The 22,202-nt window shown below is 42.8% G+C and overlaps 1 long non-coding RNA gene across 1 annotated transcript; it reads right to left on the bottom strand.

The window, feature by feature from the left end:
* Positions 1 to 4,795: 4,795 nt before the first annotated feature.
* On the bottom strand, positions 4,796 to 21,107 carry LOC116043347. The gene is made up of 3 exons (XR_004103445.1): positions 20,832 to 21,107; positions 14,084 to 14,087; positions 4,796 to 4,809 (listed from the first exon to the last, which is right to left on the bottom strand). It is a non-coding gene; the product is annotated as an uncharacterized LOC116043347 (long non-coding RNA).
* Between the last annotated feature and the right edge of the window lie 1,095 nt (positions 21,108 to 22,202).

The raw sequence follows: 22,202 nt of genomic DNA, 5'->3' as shown, positions 1-22,202 counted from the left end.
GAACCTCACCAGGCCCTTCACAACCAGGTCAGATCAATGTCGACCGGCCTCATAGGTCGATCAGAAGTACTGCAGGAGTCAAACCAGGTCGTTACAGAGCGTGAGATGATTGCCGGGACGACAATCTTTAAAGGTGGGAGGAGTGTCATGTTATTGTATATAGTGTGGTGTTTTGAGTGTTTTATTGTGTATATAGTGTGGTGTTTTGGTTGTGTTTTGGCTTTCCTGGCACAGAACTGAAGACTCCTCCCAGCGCACCTGAGGTGCATCTCTTCATCAGGGGAGATGCTGGAGGAACACGGGGACGCGCTCCAACACACCGGGAGCGCATTGGATAATGAATGGTTGAGACGCAAGGGGAGCGGAAAAAGGAGCGGAGTTAGAGCGGTGGAGGACGGTGGTGGAACAGAGCAGAAATACACTCCAGGGGGGCAGGACGGGACACAGAGACGGGCTGGACAGCAGAGCTAGAGACCGCGAAAGGACAGCAGTGGACGTCTGGCGGATCAGCGCGTCGGCTTTGTGCGAGTGCCCCGAACAGGAAAAGCAGAGTGGACGTTGCATGCCGCTGGCCCTCCCCCCCCCCCAAACAGAAAAGGGTAAAAACTGTAGTCCCTTTCTCTATAGACTGGTTGAAATCGGATTTTCTATTTTGGCACACTAGAAATGTACATTTGCTGAGTGAAACAAAAAGAAGCATATAAAGATCATTTTGACTGAAATCCAACGTCTCTGAGTATGATTCAAGCCTGGGAATTGTAAAAGACCTTTGTGACACATACACCAGGGAGCTGCAGGGTACAGCCTTAGCTTTCTGCAGAAACTGGGATCATGCTGTAAATGTCTCCCATCTCTTTCCAGCTGGTTTGGGGATTTGAGTCTACAACCTCCTTATAACTATAATGTTACCGCACATGTCTGACTGGCTTGTGGACTGGCTGTTGTGAGAGTGATTCACTTAACAAGCGTGAACCAATAAAGAGAAACCCAACCATTCATTAAATCTCTGATACCCATATTAGGTATTCTTGAGCATAAGAGGCCCCACTTAATCCTATGGCGTTACAAATGGTATTATTGTGTGCACAGTTGCCTCAATATTCATCTCTCAGAGGAATATAGGTTTCAAAGTTGCATAATGAAATGTAACAATAGCATTTGCCAAAATATGCAAATACCTTTTGTTTCCCATTCGGATTATGTTAATTCATATCCAGTAACCTGGTATCTGCAATATGCATAATGTACCAAACTCTGTCCTACAATATGTCCTATGGGTTTTATATGGGAAGAGGCGTCATGAATGTGAATGCAAACACAACGGCTGCTGTAAAAACAAAGTGGGGATTATGATTGGAGGAAAATAAACCTCGCCTGGACACAGGAATAAAAGCGGGGTCCTTTTACTGTCCAAAGAAGAATCCTCACACTGGCCCTGTTTGAACACTGGCTTTACATCGGTTGGGAATCTGAATTTGAGGTCAGCATTGAGAAAATATTTTATATTTGGATGTTCCATTCAGCACTTGAGAGGCTGTGTAACATGGTACATCTGTTTTTCAGACCGATTAAGTAAAAAATACAAACTGATCCCTGATCTTCGCAGAAAAATCAATTTCCTATCTGCACTGTGAACTTGGCCAAAAAGACGGGGAGAAAAAGTCGTGACTAAGGGATGTCAGAGCAAGGGCTATTTCAGTTTGCTGCAGTAAAACTAAATCAAACAAATACAACCACACTATGAACCAGTGGGGTGTTTATTTGTATTGAGATGAAAAACCATTTCTCATCCAGATCCCATCAATATTTCACTCAGTGCGTTGTCTTTCCAGGCCTGGCCAACGGGAAGAGCAGAGAGGAGTTTTGGACCATAGTTCAGAGGACACTTGATGTGCCATTTCACACCAGTGTGATCTTGTGAAAATTTGGCTGCATTCAAATGCAAAAAGGCCCAAAGGGAGAAAAACATCTAATATTTGCAGAATTAGTAAAAAAAACATGCCAATGTTTTAAGTTTTAATGGCATGTGTGCAAGCTGCTTTAAAGTACATGAATACTCAATGAGCAGCACTGAAACAGAAACATCAAGCCTCAAGTTGGCAGCAAGCTGAAATTTCCATTCTTGTACACAGCTCCATTCTCACATTTACACCTGCTCTTTCATAATGTGAAAAGATTGCATACAAGAGTAGAAAAAGAGAGCGGCGTGCTGAACAGGCCCACTGGACCCAGCGATTACCAGGTTCTGAACAGCAACCAGAGCGCCCGCAGTCCCTCCTCTGATCAGAGCGACGTACACTTGGGACCAGCCGCTTGCTAATAGAGACATTTACACCTTGGTAAAAGTTGGCAGGTGTTACCCCGCCGTTGTCGAGAGCAGACGCATGCCGGGCATCATTAGGCCCTGTGCCAAGCCTGCTTTGGCTGCCAGCCTCACTCGCTTATTCTGGTAGAGGCTGTGTGCATCTGTGAGTGTTTGCGTGTTTATGTGTGTGTGTGTGTGTGTGTGTGTGTGTGTGTGTGTGTGTGTGTGTTTCAGCGGCGCAGTCCCCTGTTGTAGTGACATACTAAGAAGATGATTTTGGTGTTGCATTACTGCTGCATCTATGCAACACGTATCTGTCTAGACCAGGGGTCTTCAATGTTTTTTAGGCCAAGGACCCCTTAGCTAAAAGAGAGACAGTCGCATTAAATTAGGCCGCATGGATGAAAATGAATGGCAGTGAATCCTTAAGCTTAACTGTATGGCTACCATAGTAGGCATAGAAAGACATTTTTTTCTCACAAATTGGCCAATTTATCTTTGCTATTACAATCTTAGATTCATGTTAATGTATAATATCAGACAAATATTAATTTTTGAAAAAAGAATGTTTTGATAATGTAACATTCAGAGCTGGATTGTTTGTTTCACACAAAATAAGCTTAACTGTTCACTCCTTTCTCCTAAAAATGATGTTCGTTCAGTATTGGTATGAAATATAATGCCACATTTTCTATCAACATAACAAGGAAATGCTTATATTAAATGTGTCTTAATCTAGGATTTTGGTTATCAGTTCAGTCTTTGTTGAATCCTTGGTTTTGTCATGTTGAGAGCAGTTTGCCTGGCCTTCACAAAACCTGCAATAAAGAGTTGTCTTCAACTTCTTGTTGTCTGCCCGTTTGGGTTCACCTGCTCTACTCAATCGTGACAGAAGGATCAAACCAAATATGGACCCAGCAAAGATTCGCCTTTATTCTAAAAAGGTTTTTGAGTTTGATCAGACTGTGGCTAAACTGATCGCCTCCCAACTACGTCAGCATGCTCCACATCTATAAAAAATCTCTGTACAGCAGCAGTTTTTCAAGGAGAGGCCGTGGGTGAGTCACTTTGTTCACCATCTGGATGTTGTCAAGGACGAACTTAACCCTCCTGTTGTCCTCGGGTCAAATTTGACCCATTTTCAAAAAGTTTCTATATCAGAAATTTGGGTTTCTTTCAACCAAATAAAAAAAAAAATAATAATAATAATGTGGATGTTTCTCTACAATGCTCTTCTCAAGTAAAATAAATGATCAGTTCATTACTTTCATTGAATTTGGGTGTTTTATTCAATTTTATAGCATTTGAAAAAAAATGATAAAAGAACGTTGAAAAAAGTGACAAAAAACTTGGATGAAAGTGACAAAAACGTTGGGAAAAAGGACAAAAACATCGGAAAGCAACAAAAGTGTCGAAAAAAAGACGACCAAATGGTTGAAAAAAAAAAAATTTAAATTTTAGCCTCCAAGCCTGCACCTTAGTTAGGGTTAGGAGAAGATGGCTGGCCTAAAAGATGTTCCATTAAGTGACACGCTAGACACGAACCCAGGTCTCTTGCATTGTTTGACTCATCTACCATCCCTACTGTTGTCACTCTTCATACTACGATATTTGCAGCGCCGTGGTCGAGCTGCTGCTCTGCCCCATACAGACATGCGTCGGAATCTGACGCTGTCCAAACCTCAGAATTTGACGAATTGGGAGAAAGAACGGCTTGAAAATTGTTCAATGCAAATACAATTTGCAACTGCAAAATGTTAACTGTCAACTTATTTCATTTTTTTTCATACGCTCCTGCAACTAAGGCATGTTAAAATTTGTATGGTTATATTCAAACAATTCAATGCACTTGTTTAAGGCCAGAGAGACTGGGGTACTGGGCTGGAATGTCACACTCTCTAGACAAAAGAAACATTGCCAGTGAAATGTAATCCAGGCACCAATTCCATTATGTTAACTTCAAATTAGTGGTATATAAAAATCAGAAGAGATGGGTTGGACTGTCGTATGCATTCAGAGGTTCATGTGTGATATGCATTTGGCTTGGAAACTGTCAGAGGAAGTGTGTTTCATTTTTGCACAAGGCAGTGTAGAATGTAAAGTGTAATTTGAAGGTACAGTATGAACAACCAATCTAACATCCCTTCTACATCTTCTCTGCTTGCCTTAGTGGGATATGGAACCAAAACTGAATTATTCTGTATATAATATAGAGTACATCAACAGAGTAGGTCTAGACAGGGGCCCAGAGGACTCTGAGACTTATAAAACCTAAATCCTATCATTTTTTATTTTTTTTAAAGTTTGAGACCACTGCAGTTTTGCTCTCACTCTAAGAACAGGGAGGTAAACTGAATCAGTCTTTCCTTCATGGCAAACTAAACACTTTTCCTTTTCCGCACACTTTTATATCAGCTCTATTCCCCTTTTGTTATTTCTGTTTATTAACCATGACTTTGAGCGGGCCAAAGTGCAGTGATGAGATTGATTTGCTCAGCTGATCTCTAGTCAGACACTCCCTAATATGTTCTGCAGACGGAGATCTTCGGCCGATATCTGCATTTCAACACACTCACGCACACACCCCACATACTCAGAGTAATGAAGTGTTGGTGCTGGTGCTGCAGTCACCCTCCTCCATTTACATATAGAATACATTACTGGAAGGTTTATATTATGGCTCCCATAGTTGGCAGTGAGATTCAATAAATCCTACGTCCAGAGAGCCGAGGCCTCTCAGACGGAGAGGGAAACAAGAGAGAGAACTAGAACATGAAGGCAGGAGGGGAAATGATGTCGAAGAGATACAGGCATGTCTCCTCCGCTCAAAGAGTGGGATGTAAATTGACTGCAAACAGAAAAGCCATTAATAATGATAATCGCAATAATAATTTAGAAGCAGGGGATACACACATTTAGCCAGGCAATCAGAAATCCATCTGCGGAGGTGTTAATATTGAAGAGATGCTGATGGCACAGAAAAAAAAACACTAGCATCTGAATATGTAATGACAACCGGGAGGCCATAACAAACACTGCTTTTATGTTTTATGTATGCTTTATATTTTCATGTGAATATTATTTATTAAAATTGCATCTTAAATATTTATCACTTTGTAGACGGCCCCTGTCACTGTTTCCTATTTGTATCCCTAGAGATTACTGTCTGAGACGAGGGGAATGTATGAACTCCATTCAGATACAACCCCTCCCCTTTTTTTTTTTTTAGAAATGGCCTGATTAAAATCAACTGCCACAGTAGATTGTGATACATTATTCAGCCTTTGGTAAGGAAATGAAGCAAAAGGCGGTAGTTCATTTAAAAATTTAATCTTGGACCTCTTAGTAGATGTTAGAGTACTGGAGAACACTGCATATTGATAAGGTATTGCATTGCTATTTATCAGTGTGTGAAGCATTGTTTTACAGGTGAGACGTATGCACGTACAGATGTACCGCTGTTGCTGTTACCTCCGTGGTTTGTCTCTGTCAATAGTTTGGTGCAAAGTTGTTGGAATTCACAGCAGAGAAGCTGCTGCAACAAATGATAATTTATCTCTGTAGCATTTTTTTATAAAGTCATAAACAAAATGAATATCTGCTTTCAGCTTACGCTACAAAGGAGATGAATCAACATTGTAAACTGGTTAGGTATTCAAAATGGAAGCAAATTGATATATCATCTTTACTTGCTGTAAATGAGATAAAGTATATAAAAAAACCTCTCTTCTATCTTCAGATCAGAGACGTCCTGCGCTGAGAGTGGGAGTGGTGGCCTAGAGGTTAGAAGCGAGCTTGTGACCAGGAGGTTGCTGGTTCAATCCCCAGACCGACAGGGGAAAGCACGGTGGGGAAAGTGACAGAGCACTTCTCACTCCCTCACCACCACTGAGGTGCCCTTCAGCAAGGTCCTTAACCCCAACCAGATCCAGATCAGACTGTGGTTGTACTGGGCAGCTTCCAGGTATGAATGTAACTGTGTGAATGTGACAGGTCGTCGTTGCAAATGAGAATTTGTTCTCAATCGACTAAATAAAGGTTAAATATATTGTTTTAAATAAAGAGTCGTAGTCTCCACCAAGAGATAGCTTCAGTACAGTGTCATGAAATTGTGTTTACAGGCATACATATGTGATAAAAAAAACAACATATAGCCAAAAGTCAATGCAAATGAGCATCTATATTTGGATTATATAGTATGACAAAAATCTTATAGTCAAGAGGTGCTTTTAATCTTTTAATGTTTGGACACTGTGTGTATTTTGCCATTTACAAACCTAATTTATGTAAATTATGTTTGATGTTTTGACACCATGTGTGTGTATTTTGCCATTTAGGATCCTAACTTATGTATATAGTTTGTTATTTGCATGTTTGCACATTTGTTCAATAAACCTTTTTAACTAATTAAAGAATGTTTCTTTCATCATGGTTTTATATTACAAGGGCTTTTGCATGTCATTTCCAACGCTGTTATAACTTAAAAAAAAAACAAGACAATATATTAAACAATGTTTTTATTATTTAGCTATTCAAGTAGCGCATCAAACCCTCCCATACATCTCTGCCTTCTTCCTCTGCACCCTGTGACAGTGCCACCACAGGCGCTGCTGCCCCAGATGCATCCCAGTCACTGTCATGGGCCTCTCCGTGAGTCTCGCAAAGATTATGCAAAGCACAGCAAGTCAGCACCATAGATCTCACCAGTTCTACATCAGTCATTTCTTTTCATAAGGCAACGCCACCTTCCCTTCAGTCTACCAAAAGCATTTTCAACAACAACCCGTACCCTGCAGATTTTCTTGTTGTAAATCTGCTGTTCTGCTGTGAGACGTCCAGTGTCATGCAATGGTTTTAAGAGCCAGTTCTGCAAGGGATAGGCAGAATCCCCCAGCATGTAGTAGCCAGCATTAACCCCACCGATGTTCCTGGTGGAAGCAGGAAAGTAGTTGCCACTGCTGGCTAACTCCCACACTGTGGACAGTCTCAAAACACGAGCATCATCCGAGCTGCCAGGCAGTCCTGCAAACACGTTCCAGAACAGTCCCTTTCCATCAACAACACCTTGAAGAATGATGGAGTCACAGCGGTACTCTTGTGGTGCTATGATGGGTATGTGTGATCCATCAATAGCACCAATACACTGCGGGATCCCCCATCTTCTCTCAGTGTAGGCAGCCATTTCTGCAAACTTCTCCTGGTCTGGGAAACAAATTTGTTCCGGCACCAACAACATCTCTGCAGCAGCAATGAACTTTTGAACACACCAGCACACAGTTGTGATGCTTACTCCAAAAAGATGGCCAACAGTTCTGTACTCGGAGCCGGTCGCAAGCTTCCACAATGCCATGGCCAATCTCTTCTTTAGAGGTACACACTTGCGGAAGATTGTGTCCTGTCTCTCCATCGCTGGACACATTTTGTTGTACAGGTAGACAAATGTTTCTTCAGACATTATGAAGTTCTGAACCCACTGAGTGTGTGTGAAACCGAGAACAACAACATCCCACCACTCAGCAGCTCGGTTGAACACCCAAACAGACGGTCTGCAGCGGAGATTTTGCAAAGCGTGAACGATCTGAAACACAAACAGTACATAGCATACCTATTTTAGTGTGTAATAATGGTTGCTAAAGTTTGTGTAATACTTTGTATAGCGTATGGTAAATACTGACTGTGACCCTGAACACATGCAAATGTTAGCTAACGTTACCAGGTAACGTAACTTATCCTTTTGTGTCAGCGAACAATAGTCGTGTCGACGTCTGAACTCTGCAGTAATTCCCAAACTCTCCTGTTTTTCTTCAGCTTCTTTTGAAACAAAATTTGTCTTCTGGCCGTGGCAAATAGCCACATGCCGAGAATCAAAAACAACACACCTTCGACGTCCTCCATTGTGTAGCGGTTGTGAATCACGTTGGAAATTACGTCACGGCAGTTTCCTGCGGCGTCACTATGATGACCAGCCGCGCTGAGGCGGTACTAAAATCTGCAATGGAAAACGGACGCACAGTGCGTTGAGTCGAGTCGAGGCGAGTAGAGTCGAGGCGAGTAGAGTCGAGGCGAGTCGAGCAGGTACCATGTAATGGAAAAACGCCAAAAGACTGACATGACACCATCATAACCATGACATGATACATGTCATGAACATGAAGGAGTCTTTATGAATGTTTATGACTGTTTTCATTAAGTGTCATTTGGTAAATTATGAGACCTTTAATGCAAAGTTGGCGTTGTTTGAGATATTTGTGTTATGTCAACTTGACATTAAGCAAGATAATATAACCTGTCTATGTCTTTGTTATGACAACTTGACATTAAAGTGCTCATATTATGCGTTTTGGCTTTTCTCCTTTCCTTTATTGTGTTATTTATCTTTTTTGTGCACGTTGTAGGTTTACAAAGTGAAAAAGCCCAAAGTCCACCCCAAAGGGACTTACCATCTCCAACAGAAAACACTGTTCACAAACTGCTCCAAACAGCTCTATTGTAGTCCAGCCTTTACTTCAGAGACAAACGTGGTCACTTTGTAACACGTTATAATGCTCGCCTAGCTGCTAGCATGGCACGCCCTCATACTCTGCTTCTGACTGGATAGCAGTACTTACTGCACATGTGTGACTCCCAACAAAGATGGAACAGAAGTGCTCACTCTGTAGCTAAAACAGAGAGCTCAACACACAGGGTGAAAAGAGGAGCTGCAGCAATGAGCAGTACAACAAATATAAGGTGTTTTCTGAAAATTAAACCACATAAACCTATTCTGGTACAACCTCTAAATACAATTATGAACCTGAAAATGAGCATAATATGAGCACTTTAAACTAGACAACATCACCTGTCATAAATATGTCATAGCAGGCCCAGTTATCAAAGAAACTACTTAGCTGTATGTGTCAACATTACATTAAACTTTCATAAGTGGTTGGGTTTTACATTGGCTGTCATGAGACCATTATAATTGTGTCATGAATATTTTCCTTAACCTCAAGTAAAGTGAATCAGTTGTCATAAAGCTGTCATAAAGTTTGATTACACTATCAAATGCTTTTATGACAAAGTCATGAATAAGTCCCTTGACCTCAAGTAAAGTGGAACCGTTTTGTCATGGTGGTGTTTATTTTGATGTTTTTGTGTTTGGTGGGTTTTTTCTGTTTCTGTTTTCTCTCTCTGGCAGTGTAGTTGCAGCTGAGGGCGTGGCTAGCTGAGCTGAGTCTCTGCAACGAGGCGCACCTGGGACTTATCTCGTTATCACCCTTTCCATTAAAGCCTGGTCAAGACTCCACTCCTGTGCCAAATTATCCCGTTGCAAGCGCTAGGTGCAGTGGCTCTTTGTTCCTAAATTTCCTGCTCACCTAAGCTCTTCCATACCCCATTTACACGTACATGGTTATTTTGAAAAACGGAGACATTTCCCTTCGTTTGTGCCCTTCGTTTACACGCAAACGGAGAATTCGCCTCTGAAAACGAGTCTTTCTAAAAACTCCGGCCAGAGTGGAGATTTTGGAAAACTTTGTTTGCACGTTTGCATGTAAACTGAGACAAACGGAGGTTTCATCTTTGTTCAAAAAAGAAAGAGGAAGTGATTCGTTGCTGTTGTTGCTATTTTGTGGATTCTGATTGGCTAACGTGGGCTTGAGCTTCTCGCTACAGTGCCACCTACAGGTTTGGCATGCTCTTGACGGCATTGACGGAATATATACACAGGTACGTGTAAATGAACACTTTTCTGAAAACTGACAGCTGTGCACGATGTTATTTTTGAAAACGGAGAGGGTGAAATGTCCGTTTATGAAAATAGCGTGTGTGTGAGACTAGTAGTTTAGTAGTAATTTTGTTCCTGCATTTTTGGACTCCTGGACTAATACTAACTAACTCAGTTTATCCATGTGCACAGTCTCCAGTGTTCCAGCGTTCTCCAGCTCTCAAGTGATTCTTCAGGTCAGACTACCTTCTTTACCTGCCACCAGGTGCCAAGCAGCCAGTTCTTCAGCGACTTTTACTTTTTCTCAATAAACACCCTTGAAACCATCTCTGTCTCCGTCTCTGCATTCCGGGGTCCAAACACAAAAACGCATCGGACTTGTCATTAAGATGTCAAATGTTTTTAGGCCAGTTTGACGACAGTGAATACGGTAGGTGATTTACTGAGTTTTTGATAGATAGCTTTAGGCTACTTGTTGCTAAAGTAACCACTAACTGCGTCTTACTGTAGTAAGAAAAGAAACCATCTCTGTACTGTATTCCCTGTCGTCAAACTGGCCTCCTCCGTCAGTCTCGAAGGCTGTGTTCGGTCCTGTCTGGCCAACCCATTCTCACTCCCATCGCGTCAAAAAGCGACGCTTGGTCAGGTGCCCTTGGCGTTTGTTATTGAGGCAAAAAGTCTCCTTTAGCGTCACATTGAGATGCACTTAGTCGGGACTCTTGGTGTCACTTTTTGAACTATGGGTCTGGACTATTGTCAACTATTTAACGATCTCAGGACTCGCGTCTAGCCTTTGGCGACATATTTAGACGCACTTGGTCTGGACTCTTGGCGTCACTTTTTTGACGCTCTGGGCTGGGACGTACGTTTAACTGACATGCGGCATGAGAACGGGACAGTTAGGTTTAGGAAAAGATGGTGGGTGGGGTTATAAAATGTACGTTTCAGTGACACGTGGGACAAGAACAGGACATGAACCCCGGTCTCTTGGTTGAAAGTCCTGTGTTGTTTGACCCATCCACCAGCCCAACCAACCTCCTCATGCAGATTTTAGGTCTTTCATACTACTCGCTACCGTTGTCGCTCTTAATACTACGTCATCTTACAGCGCTGTGGCAAAGCTGCTGCTCTGCCTGCCCTTACAGATGCTAAAAGGTGATTTTTGCATTGGTATCCGACACTGAGAGACACTCCCCTGAGGGACAGTCCCCACATAGAACCCCCCCCCCCCCCGTAGTAACACCAGAAACTTTCTTACAGGGGAGCATGCCCATGGACCCCCCCCTAGGGGGGCTTGTGCCCCAGTGCAGCTCTAGGTCTAGTGACGCCCCTGGGGCAGTGTCCCCGTTTTAAGTTTACAAGGATAAAAACATTACCTGTTTTGGAGGTATTTACACTTCTGAGCTGAAAATGTCCCCGGATTTTGTCTCAGAAATCTGGTCACCTTATACTAATGGCAGCTAACTACAGTTAGCGGTTACTTTAGCAACAAGTAGTCTAAAGCTATTTATTCAAAAGCTATACATGTTTCCGTTTCCATTACGTTTTGTAAAGAAATATAATCTGGGGTTATGTTCCCTGGCAGTGTTTTTTGTTGTGTAGGAAGCACTCGGGGAGAATGGTGGGTGTACAAGGTACTGGATTATGACACTGGAGACTATATAGGGATAACATTCTGCGCGTCATAGGACAACGACTGTGGGCTTACATTGGGAAAAAGAGGGAAGTCATGACTGGATTTGCTCTTTTAAATGTTATTTTTGGCATTTTAGCCTTTCTTGGCAGATAGTACAGACAGAGAGGACACGTGGGACGAGAGAGGGGGACATGCAACAAAGGTCCTCTGTCTGAATCAAACCAGGGACATTGCAATTATATGTATGCATTGTACGTTAACCACTGGGATATAAGGACACCCTCAGAAAATAGCTTTTGTTGATGTGATTGTTTATGATTTCAAATAAAACATGATTATGTGTGATACAGTGAAAATGTATTACATCAAAGCAACATAAAATGAGCTATGAAAAGGTCAAAAATTCCCCCAAAAAACAGAGCATGTTTTAAAAAAAAACACTATTTGGAAAAAAACAAATGTAAAAACGATTTATTTCTTACATTGCAGAGACTCTGGAAGACTACAGATATCTGACACTTTAATGACTTTTCAACACTGGTGTGAAGCAGTATGACAGTTTCTGCAGTGTTAAATAATATCCAAGACAAGTCTGATATTCAAAGACCCAGTTGAACTCAGCAACAAAACACAGCAGCCGTGAACCCATTGGGTTCAATAAATTGATTTCCAAGAAGCAGCAGAGCTACTTTATTTCAAAGGTAGGACCTGGTTTTCAAAACTCTGTGTGTTTCTTATTTCCATTTCTGTGTTTCGATCAGGCTATAATATCATATGCGACTGGTATGACTGCTCCTGTCTCTTCTCTCTCCTCTCCTCCTCTCCTCTCTCTGTCTGTGTCCTGTCTAAATAAAGGAACACAGAGGAAGCGGTTTTAATGAGATCAACGCAGCACACCGGTTACATTGATAAGTAAATACTCCAGCTTTTAATGCCTCTCGCACTCAATTGGCTCCCTGCTATTGTTGCGGAGCATATGCTTCAGTGAACACTAAATTTTCACTGTCACACTTCAATAACCCTAATTGTCCAAAATAAATGAGCTAATTTCTGAAGTTCCATTTTCATATGCAGAGATAAGGCAACTTTGCTGATTGATTGGATTCCTTTTTGTGTGTGTGTGTGTGTGTGTGTGTGTGTGTGTGTGTGTGTGTGTGTGTGTGTGTGTGTGTGTGTGTGTGAAACTGCAGCACTCATAATTTGAGTGAAGGCTTCTGTTTATTATGCCTCTGTTATTCACTGCAAGCATTTCTCTGACCCCTGCTGATATTCATCCGGCTTCCTCTCCCCAAAGCCAGAGAGAGAGAAGGAGATAGAGTGAGAGAATAGATGGATGGATGGAGAGAGGGAGGGAGGGAAAGTTAAAGAGGGAGAGAGAAAGAGCAAGTGTAGGAGACAGTTTGTTTGCATGGTTGTGTGTGTGTGTGTGTGTGTGTGTGTGTGTGTGTGTGTGTGTGTGTGTGTGTGTGTGTGTGTGTGTGTGTTTGTGGGTGGGGTGGTGGGGGAGGGGGGTCCCTATGGATTTGGTGCTGGATCTAGCCTGATCATTTGCATTTTTTCATTTGAGCTGTTATTTGCAGCATTGCGTGCAGCACAACCCCCTAAGGGCCGGCAGAGTAATTCAGTAAAAAGGCAGGTAAGACATAAATTAATCATCAGACGTCTGAGAATTATTGCACTCAACTCACACATGCATTTACGTGCATTGATATATATATATAAATATAAATAGTAAGTGAAAACACACATGCACATACAGAATACACATACATCACTGAGACTCAGATTGAATCTGAAAGGAGACCAAGGTCGAGTGAGAAAGTTTTCAACTCCATCAAGCAGAATTACTGAGCTGGATGGAGAGGAGTAACTTTTAATGGACCAATGTTTTAATCCAAAACTTTTTTCAAACTCAAACACAACTTGCATATCAATGTGGTAATTCACGTTTCAGTCATGTATATTGGATTTATCAGAAGCAAAACAGTAACTCACTTTTTCTGTAGCTGCAAGACAAGTACAATAAGAGGAGTATAGTTTTTTAAAAATGGATGCATGAGAATTTCTTGATTTATTAACTTCTAATGTGTATATACAGTAGGTAGTGTGTGGTAGCCCCTTTATTAAAACGCACGTCGCAACATCACATAGAAGAATAATGATGACATCTGATTCCATCATCTATCTTGTTGAATTTGAACAAATCACTCTGTGAAAGCATCCAAAGGTGCTTTGTCATTGATGAATTACCATAAACTAATAAGACTGCTGCCAGAGCAATTGGATGCCTCAACCAGCCATTTTACGCTGACTGCTACAGATATAATCAATACTACAGAGTCTACAGCCATGCTACCAACAATGTCAGACTGTCCTTTGGCACAGCAGTGCTTTAAGCTAAATGCTAACGTCATCATGCAAAAATGCTCACAATGACAATGCTAACATGCTAATACATGGCCCGTATGTTCTCCATTAGCTCAGTCCGTAGGGTCTTGGCATGGCAACTGAAGGGTTGCTGGATCAAGTCCTGCTATGCTCCAAGTATGGAATGTGAACTGGTAGCTGTAGGTCTGTGTTTACAATTTGGTATGATGACTTTTTTTTACCACATGGGTGGCAGTGAAGGTCAGGGGCCTTGACGGACCAGACCTGGGCAGCAGACGCTGGCTCTGGGGACGTGGAACGTCACCTCTCTGTGGGGGAAGGAGCCGGAACTTGTGCGGGAGGTGGAGCGCTACCAGTTGGATCTGGTGGGGCTTACCTCTACGCACAGTCTCGGTTCTGGAACCATACTCCTGGATAGGGGTTGGACTCTTTTCTTCTCCGGAGTTGCCCAGGGTGTGAGGCGCCGGGTGGGTGTGGGGATACTCACAAGCCCCCGGCTGAGCGCCGCTACGTTGGAGTTTACCCCGGTGGAGTTTACCCCGGTGGACGAGAGGGTCGCCTCCCTACGCCTGCGGGTTGTGGGGGGGAAAACTCTGACTGTTGTTTGTGCGTATGCACCAAACAAGAGCTCGGAGTATTCGGCTTTCTTGGAGACCTTGAATGGAGTCCTGTATGGGGCTTCAGTGGGGGACTCCATAATTCTGCTGGGGGACTTCAACGCACACGTGGGAAATGATGGAGACACATGGAGAGGCGTGATTGGGAGGAATGGCCTCCCTGATCTAAACCAGAGTGGTTGTTTGTTGTTGGACTTCTGTGCTAGTCATGGATTGTCTATAACGAACACCATGTTCGAACATAGGGATGCTCATGAGTGTACTTGGTATCAGATCACCCTAGGCCAAAGGTCAATGATCGATTTTATAATCGTTTCATCTGATCTGAGGCCGTATGTTTTGGACACTCAGGTGAAGAGAGGGGCAGAGCAGTCAACTGATCACCATCAACTGATCACCATCTGGTGGTGAGTTGGGTCAGAGGGTGTGGGAAGACTCTGGACAGACCTGGTAAGCCCAAACGGGTAGTGCGGGTAAATTGGGAACGTCTGGAGGAGGCTCCTGTCCGACAGACTTTCAACTCACACCTCCGGCGTAGCTTTTCATGCATCCCGAGTGGACAATGTTCAAAGTTTCCATTGCTGAAGCTGCGGCGGGGAGCTGTGGTCTTAGGGTCTTAGATGCCTCAAGGGGCGGTAACCCACGAACACCGTGGTGGACACCGGTGGTCAGGGAAGCCGTCCGACTGAAGAAGGAGTCTTTCCGGGATATGTTATCCCAGAGGACTCCGGAGGCAGTTGCAAGGTACCGAAGGGCCCGAGGCAAAGCAGCGGGTGTGGGAGAAGTTCGGAGAAGACATGGAGAAGGACTTTCGGTCGGCACCAAGGTGCTTCTGGAAAACCGTTCGCCACCTCAGGAGGGGGAAGCGGGGAACCATCCAAGCTGTTTACAGTAAGGATGGGACGCTGTTGACCTCAACTGAGGAGGTAATAGGGCGGTGGAAGGAGCACTTTGAGGAACTCCTAAATCCAACTAATACGCCCTCTATGGTAGAGGCAGAGCTGGAGGATGATGGGGGATTGTCGTCAATTTCCCTGGTGGAAGTTGCTGAGGTAGTTAAACAACTCCACAGTGGCAAAGCCCCAGGGATTGATGAGATCCGTCCAGAAATGCTTAAAGCTCTGGGTGTGGAGGGGTTGTCTTGGTTAACACGCCTCTTCAACATTGCGTGGAAGTCGGGGACGGTGCCTAAGAAGTGGCAGACCGGGGTGGTGGTTCCCCTTTTCAAAAAGGGGGACCAGAGGGTGTGTGCCAATTACAGGGGTATCACACTTCTCAGCCTCCCCGGTAAAGTCTACTCCAAGGTGCTGGAAAGGAGGGTTCGGTCGATAGTCGAACCTCAGGTTGAAGAGGAACAATGCGGATTCCGTCCTGGTCGTGGAACAACGGACCAGATCTTTACTCTCGCAAGGATCCTGGAGGGAGCCTGGGAGTATGCCCAACCGGTCTACATGTGCTTTGTGGATCTGGAGAAGGCGTATGACCGGGTCCCCCGGGAGATACTGTGGGAGGTGCTGCGGGAGTATGGGGTGAGGGGGTCCCTTCTCAGGGCCATCCAATCTCTGTACGACCAAAGCGAGAGCTGTGTCCGGGTTCTCGGCAGTAAGTCGGACTCGTTTCAGGTGAGAGTTGGCCTCCGCCAGGGCTGCGCTTTGTCATCAATCCTGTTTGTAGTATTTATGGATAGGATATCGAGGCGTAGTCGGGGTGGAGAGGGGTTGCAGTTTGGTGAGCTGGGGATCTCATCGCTGCTTTTTGCGGATGATGTGGTCCTGATGGCATCGTCGGCCTGTGACCTTCAGCACTCACTGGATCAGTTCGCAGCCGAGTGTGAAGCGGCTGGGATGAGGATCAGCACCTCTAAATCTGAGGCCATGGTTCTCAGCAGGAAACCGATGGAGTGCTTTCTCCAGGTAAGGAATGAGTCTTTACCCCAAGTGAAGGAGTTCAAGTACCTTGGGGTATTGTTCGCGAGTGAGGGGATAATGGAGCGGGAGATTGGTCGGAGAATCGGCGCAGCGGGTGCGGTATTACACTCAATTTATCGCACCGTTGTGACGAAAAGAGAGCTGAGCCAGAAGGCAAAGCTCTCAATCTACCGGTCAGTTTTCGTTCCTACCCTCACCTATGGTCATGAAGGCTGGGTCATGACCGAAAGAACGAGATCCAGGGTACAAGCGGCCGAAATGGGTTTCCTCAGGAGGGTGGCTGGTATCTCCCTTAGAGATAGGGTGAGAAGCTCAGTCATCCGTGAGGAGCTCGGAGTAGAGCCGCTGTTCCTTCGCGTTGAAAGGAGCCAGTTGAGGTGGTTCGGGCATCTGGTAAGGATGCCCCCTGGGCGCCTCCCTAGGGAGGTGTTCCAGGCACATCCAGCTGGGAGGAGGCCTTGGGGAAGACCCAGGACTAGGTGGAGGGATTATATCTCCAACCTGGCCTGGGAACGCCTCGGGATCCCCCAGTCGGAGCTGGTTAATGTGGCTCGGGAAAGGGAAGTTTTGGGTCCCCTGCTGGAGCTGCTACCCCCGCGACCCATTACCGGATAAGCGGAAGAAGATGGATGATGGATGGACTTTTTTTTAAGTTGGCTGTCCATCGGTGGTTTTAGGAATTGAGCTTAAATGTAAATGTTTTAGGCTTTTTCATTTCATTTCATTGACATTGCATGATTCTGATATTAACTATTGCAGATATCTGCTATTAAACTTGCGTTAGCTTTTTGCTAACTAACATTTTGCTAACTAACGTTTTGCTAAATTAAATGATTTCTTAATTTTTCTTTGCCAGGGGCCCGTTTCAGGAAGGAGGTTTAACAAACTCTGAGTCTAACCCTGATCTCTGAGTAGATTTACCCTGAGATGGGAAACTCAGAGTTTTCGGTTCCAGAACAGCTGATCTGAGTTGGTTCAATCAACTCTAGGTTCACTCAGAGTTAAGCGCGTGCACCACTATAAAAAGGCAGCATGAATGGAGCCATGATACTACGATTCACCATGGCAACAACCACAAACAAACTGGTCGGCGGAAATACTCATGCGCATATACAGCGAGTTTGAACATGTATTTCGTTAAATAAAAAAACACAGCGGCTGCTGCAAAAGAGAGAGAATTTGCATGGGAGAAAATTGCTGCTAGAGTAAATGTGTAAGTTCCAATATAGTATATTAATATCATATTTAATCATTAGTAAAAATAAATATATTCAGCTCAGAGTTTTCACTAAACCTGCTCAATAAATAAATGAAATGGTATTGAACCTATAATCTATTTCATTTAGGCGCAATCCTGCGGGCAAAAAAGTCCTAGGCCTACTAATCCCATTCTGAGGCGGCAGCACCATCATTAACAAAATTATAATTCATAATCTTTTATTTCAAAGGGTTTACATCATTCACCTGCAATACTGTGGGACTCCTTTTTAATGGCTCTCACTGGTTTGTGTCCAGGGAACACTACAAAAACATTTAAAAAACATTTCAGAGCGAGTCACACTCTTCTGACGGTGCTTTGCTACAGTGGCTTTACGAATATGCTCCGCATTAGAGCCCTGTTTTCTTCATCCCGCTCCCGCCCACTCCCAGCTAATTTCTGACCATTCCCGCCGCACCCGCAAAACCCTGAGAATTTATGCCCGCACAATAATAGAGACGCATTGATTTTGTGTCTTCTCCCGTCCCGCATGAGAAAACACGTCATTTTATAGGTTAATAGGGAGAAGATGCAGGCAAAGAAGGCAGGTGTTTGCTGCTGTGAGAGGGGGAGGAAGGAGCAGAGGATGAGGGAGCGGGCGGACGGTGGACGGAGCCTCGGAGCTCCCCCATCCTGTGAGGCTCAGACACGCTGGTGTCTGCTCATAGATAGGCTATACAGTATATACTCAGTCAGTATATATGTATATCTATGGTGTTGCTGGCGTGGGGGGGTTCCAGGCTACATCCCGATCCCGCAGTGTTTTTTTTAGCCGCCCGCTCCCGCAAGATTTGCGCGGTACCCAGCGGGACCCAATCCTAATGCAGCCCTCTACTCCGCATCACCAATGTTGTAAAGAAAACTGCCGTTTGCAAAAAAAACGTAATGTGACACAAAGAATCTGCTGTAGTCCACGATGAGTAACGTTAGTGATATGAGGACGGATAAGTTTATGTAGGCTACATAATAGATAGATAGAAGATAGACTGGGAAGAAAAATGATACCGCTCAAACAGGTAGTTATCTGGAAATGAAAATACATCTATAGTCGGGGCCTCAATATCATCTCCCGACGTATGTTTAACTCCCTGAGAAGTAATACAGCTTCTTCATCAATGGGATCGTCGACAAAAAAACTGCCTAACAAAGTTAATAAACCAACCCTGTTTTTTTATTCATGCAGATAACAAACTAAAATGCGCCTGCTACAGACTGACTGAATGAATGAATGAATGATGAAATGAAAGAGTGCTGTGTCAGAGGGAGGAGACTGAGAGAAACTCGAGGTTTATCGAAGAAAACCTGCTCCCGACCAAAGGGCTATTTCACAAAACCAAGATAAGGGTTTAAGCCGGGATTTCCCAGTCATCCTGGCTCAATTTAGCCTTGACTCGGTTTCACAAAAGCAGAGGCACCTAAGTTACCATGGAGAGTTATTCTATACAGCTAGCCTGCTCCTGACCAGGCTAACAGCCAGGATTTATTAATCCTGCTGCCTTTTCTGATCACCCAGCAGTGGTTTTACCTTATTGTTATCAGCCTGCATTAAAATACAACAGGTGCATATTGCTGTTCAGTTATCTACTGTTATTATTTAAAGTTGTGACCATTATTTTTTATAATTATTATGTGACATTGTTACTGTTATATTGCTGAATGAAGACTGCTGTTCATATTGTTGTTAGAAGTTTGATGAATATATTATGGCAGTTGTTGAGATAATTAGAAAAGGTTGATAACATTTCAAATGTGTTTTAAATGAAGTCTGTTACTAATGCTGCGTTCCAGGCAACCTCTGTTGATGCTGTATAGACGCTAGTGATTAACAGTGAGAAATAGAAATAAATAGACATAAATAGGCAATGTAAAGTAATTCCGCACATTGTAATCAAAACAATACGTATACGATTGTATTTTTTTTTTATAATAATAATAATAATAATCAGGCCTCTGTACACATGAATCTGTAGGCCTAGATGTTTATAGGGTAATAACTATTAACTGTACTGCTTAGAGTAGCCTGATAATTTCTCTACACACATTTCAAACCTTTCCCAACATTCTCTAACCTACTTTACTGTGGTTACTAAATTTAAGCTAAATGATATTACAATATTATTATATTTATTATATTTTAGTTTTCTAATCCCTACATGAACAAACTGCTTACTGCATAATAAAAGATAACCAAACAACACTTGACTCATTCATATTTTATTTGCAGAATGAAAAAGACAAAAGGAACAGATAGCTTATACATGACATTGGAGTTCTCCCTCCAGTAAATGCCACTGAAGGTAGCCTAATATTAATGCCATATGTGCTTAAGTCATCATTTCAGACTTTCTTAATGTAGGCTACTCTGGTCTACAGTCACTTTACTTAAATGATTTTTACTTGAGAACATTATTTGTATTATGCTGTATTACTTCAAGGCATAAATGAAATCTTAAAACATGCCATTTTAGTCTTGTACATTAAGAAAAAGCTACATTCATAATAAAAGACAAACAAAACGTCTCACTAGTCATTTTTATCTGAAGAAAAAAGGCAGAACGAAACAAATGCTATTGCTTACATGCTATGGCTTCCTCAAATGTATAGCTTATACTGAAGTTTATTCCCCAGTAAATGCGTTGTATGCAAACAGCACTGTTAGTGTAGTTTATTTATTTAGCCTTTACCTCAGATTACACGTATAACCAAATTATCATTTGAAAGTGTATGTTCTGCTCTTCATATGGGTTGTCTCAGTCCGTTTTTAGCACTAACGGTCGCGGAGATATTCAAGTAGTTTAGCACCATTTCGTTTTCTAGTTTGTGCTCACCTTTCTTTGAAAAGAAGTCAGTCAGCAATTGCTTTCCCTCATTTAGTTTTCTCTCCTTATCCTGTCTTTCCTTTCTTTTCTGGCAGCCTAATTTGGCTTTCTTTGAGAAAGACATTTCTATACTAGAAGTTTGCGCTCCACGTCTCCACCAGATGCTCAACTGAACTAAACAAAATGCGTGCAGGTGGACTAAACCATTTGGCGCATTAGCAAGGGGTGGGTGAGACCTTAGATAGTCTTTTTTGTATACAAAATGTAGTCAGTCAATCAACCAAGTTATTCAGCCAATACACTTTACATTTCATCTGACATGCATTATGAAATGTAATTAGGAAATGAAAATATTCAGGTGAAATAAAATATATTCCAGACTTTTCAAGAGCCCTCTCTCTCCTTGGGCCCTGGTAATCAGTATCGGTTTTACCCCCAGTCCGACGCCCCTGTGTACTACTACAGGTTATGTTTATTAAATGAAGCCCAAAATATGTTGCCGACTAGAAATCGCTAGTATCAGCTAGCCCTAGCTAACATCAACGGTAGGTAGCCGCTAGTTAACGCTAACGCTAGCTAGAAGGGTTTGTGGTGACTTTGCCTGGAACGCTACCAAGTCATGAGTCGTGACTTGAAGTCGTAATTTACGGGCTAAAAATTGTGTCTGGAACGCAGCATAAGGGCAATACATAAAATGCTGTACATGTGTGTTTATACAGTACAGTGCACCTTGAATTATTTTAGCTGATTCATTTTTTTTAAATTCTTTAACAAAAAAGGATCATGTTTGTTCCTCTTTCATGTGCATTGTATTTGGCATTCTTAGCACACAATTTATGTTGTCCAGTAAACTGGGACTATAATTTGGGAGGATTGTACAATTTTAAGAACATATCCTAATTGTACAATCCTCCCAAAATATAGACTTACTTCACTGGACCAGTAACTATTTAGTGTTGTAGGCTACTGTACATTCATGTAACAACAGGGGAGAGGACACCTCAATGGTTTATGACCTTATATTTTGCTGGGGGGAAATAACAATATGAATATACTCTGTTACATTCATGTTTACAGTGTGCATGGCATTTATCACTTAATTATCTTTATAGTTTCTAGATTTTAGAGTCAGTTACCATAGTAACTGACTCTGAGGTGAAGTTACCTCTCTTTCTGAAACGGGCTGGAGTTACCCCTCTCTCTCAGGTTTGATTAACCTCCCTTTCTGAAACAGAAAACCCAGAGTTTCCCTCATGTCAGGGTTAACAAACTCAGAGTTTTCACTAAACCTGCTTTCTGAAACGGACCCCAGATCAGTTCACACTCTGTATTTGGTCCATATCAGGACTGGAACTGGCAACCCTCAGGTTCTCAAGCCAATACCCTACAGACTGAGCTACTGTAAAGCATAGCAGAGCAGATGTGCATCACTTAGAAGTGTCTTCTGGAAACACTTCTGTTGTGTTTTCTTAATGTGTTGTGTTTTCATAATTTGTTGTGTTTCTCTTAATCTGTTGTGTTTTCTTAAAACTATAGTGTGTAGTTT

The sequence above is a fragment of the Sander lucioperca genome, chromosome 10, assembly GCF_008315115.2.
Source record: "Sander lucioperca isolate FBNREF2018 chromosome 10, SLUC_FBN_1.2, whole genome shotgun sequence".
Classification (NCBI taxonomy): Eukaryota; Metazoa; Chordata; class Actinopteri; order Perciformes; family Percidae; genus Sander; species Sander lucioperca.
The sequence above is the reverse complement of the archived record's forward strand: the minus strand, read 5'-3'. Positions and strand labels throughout refer to the sequence as shown.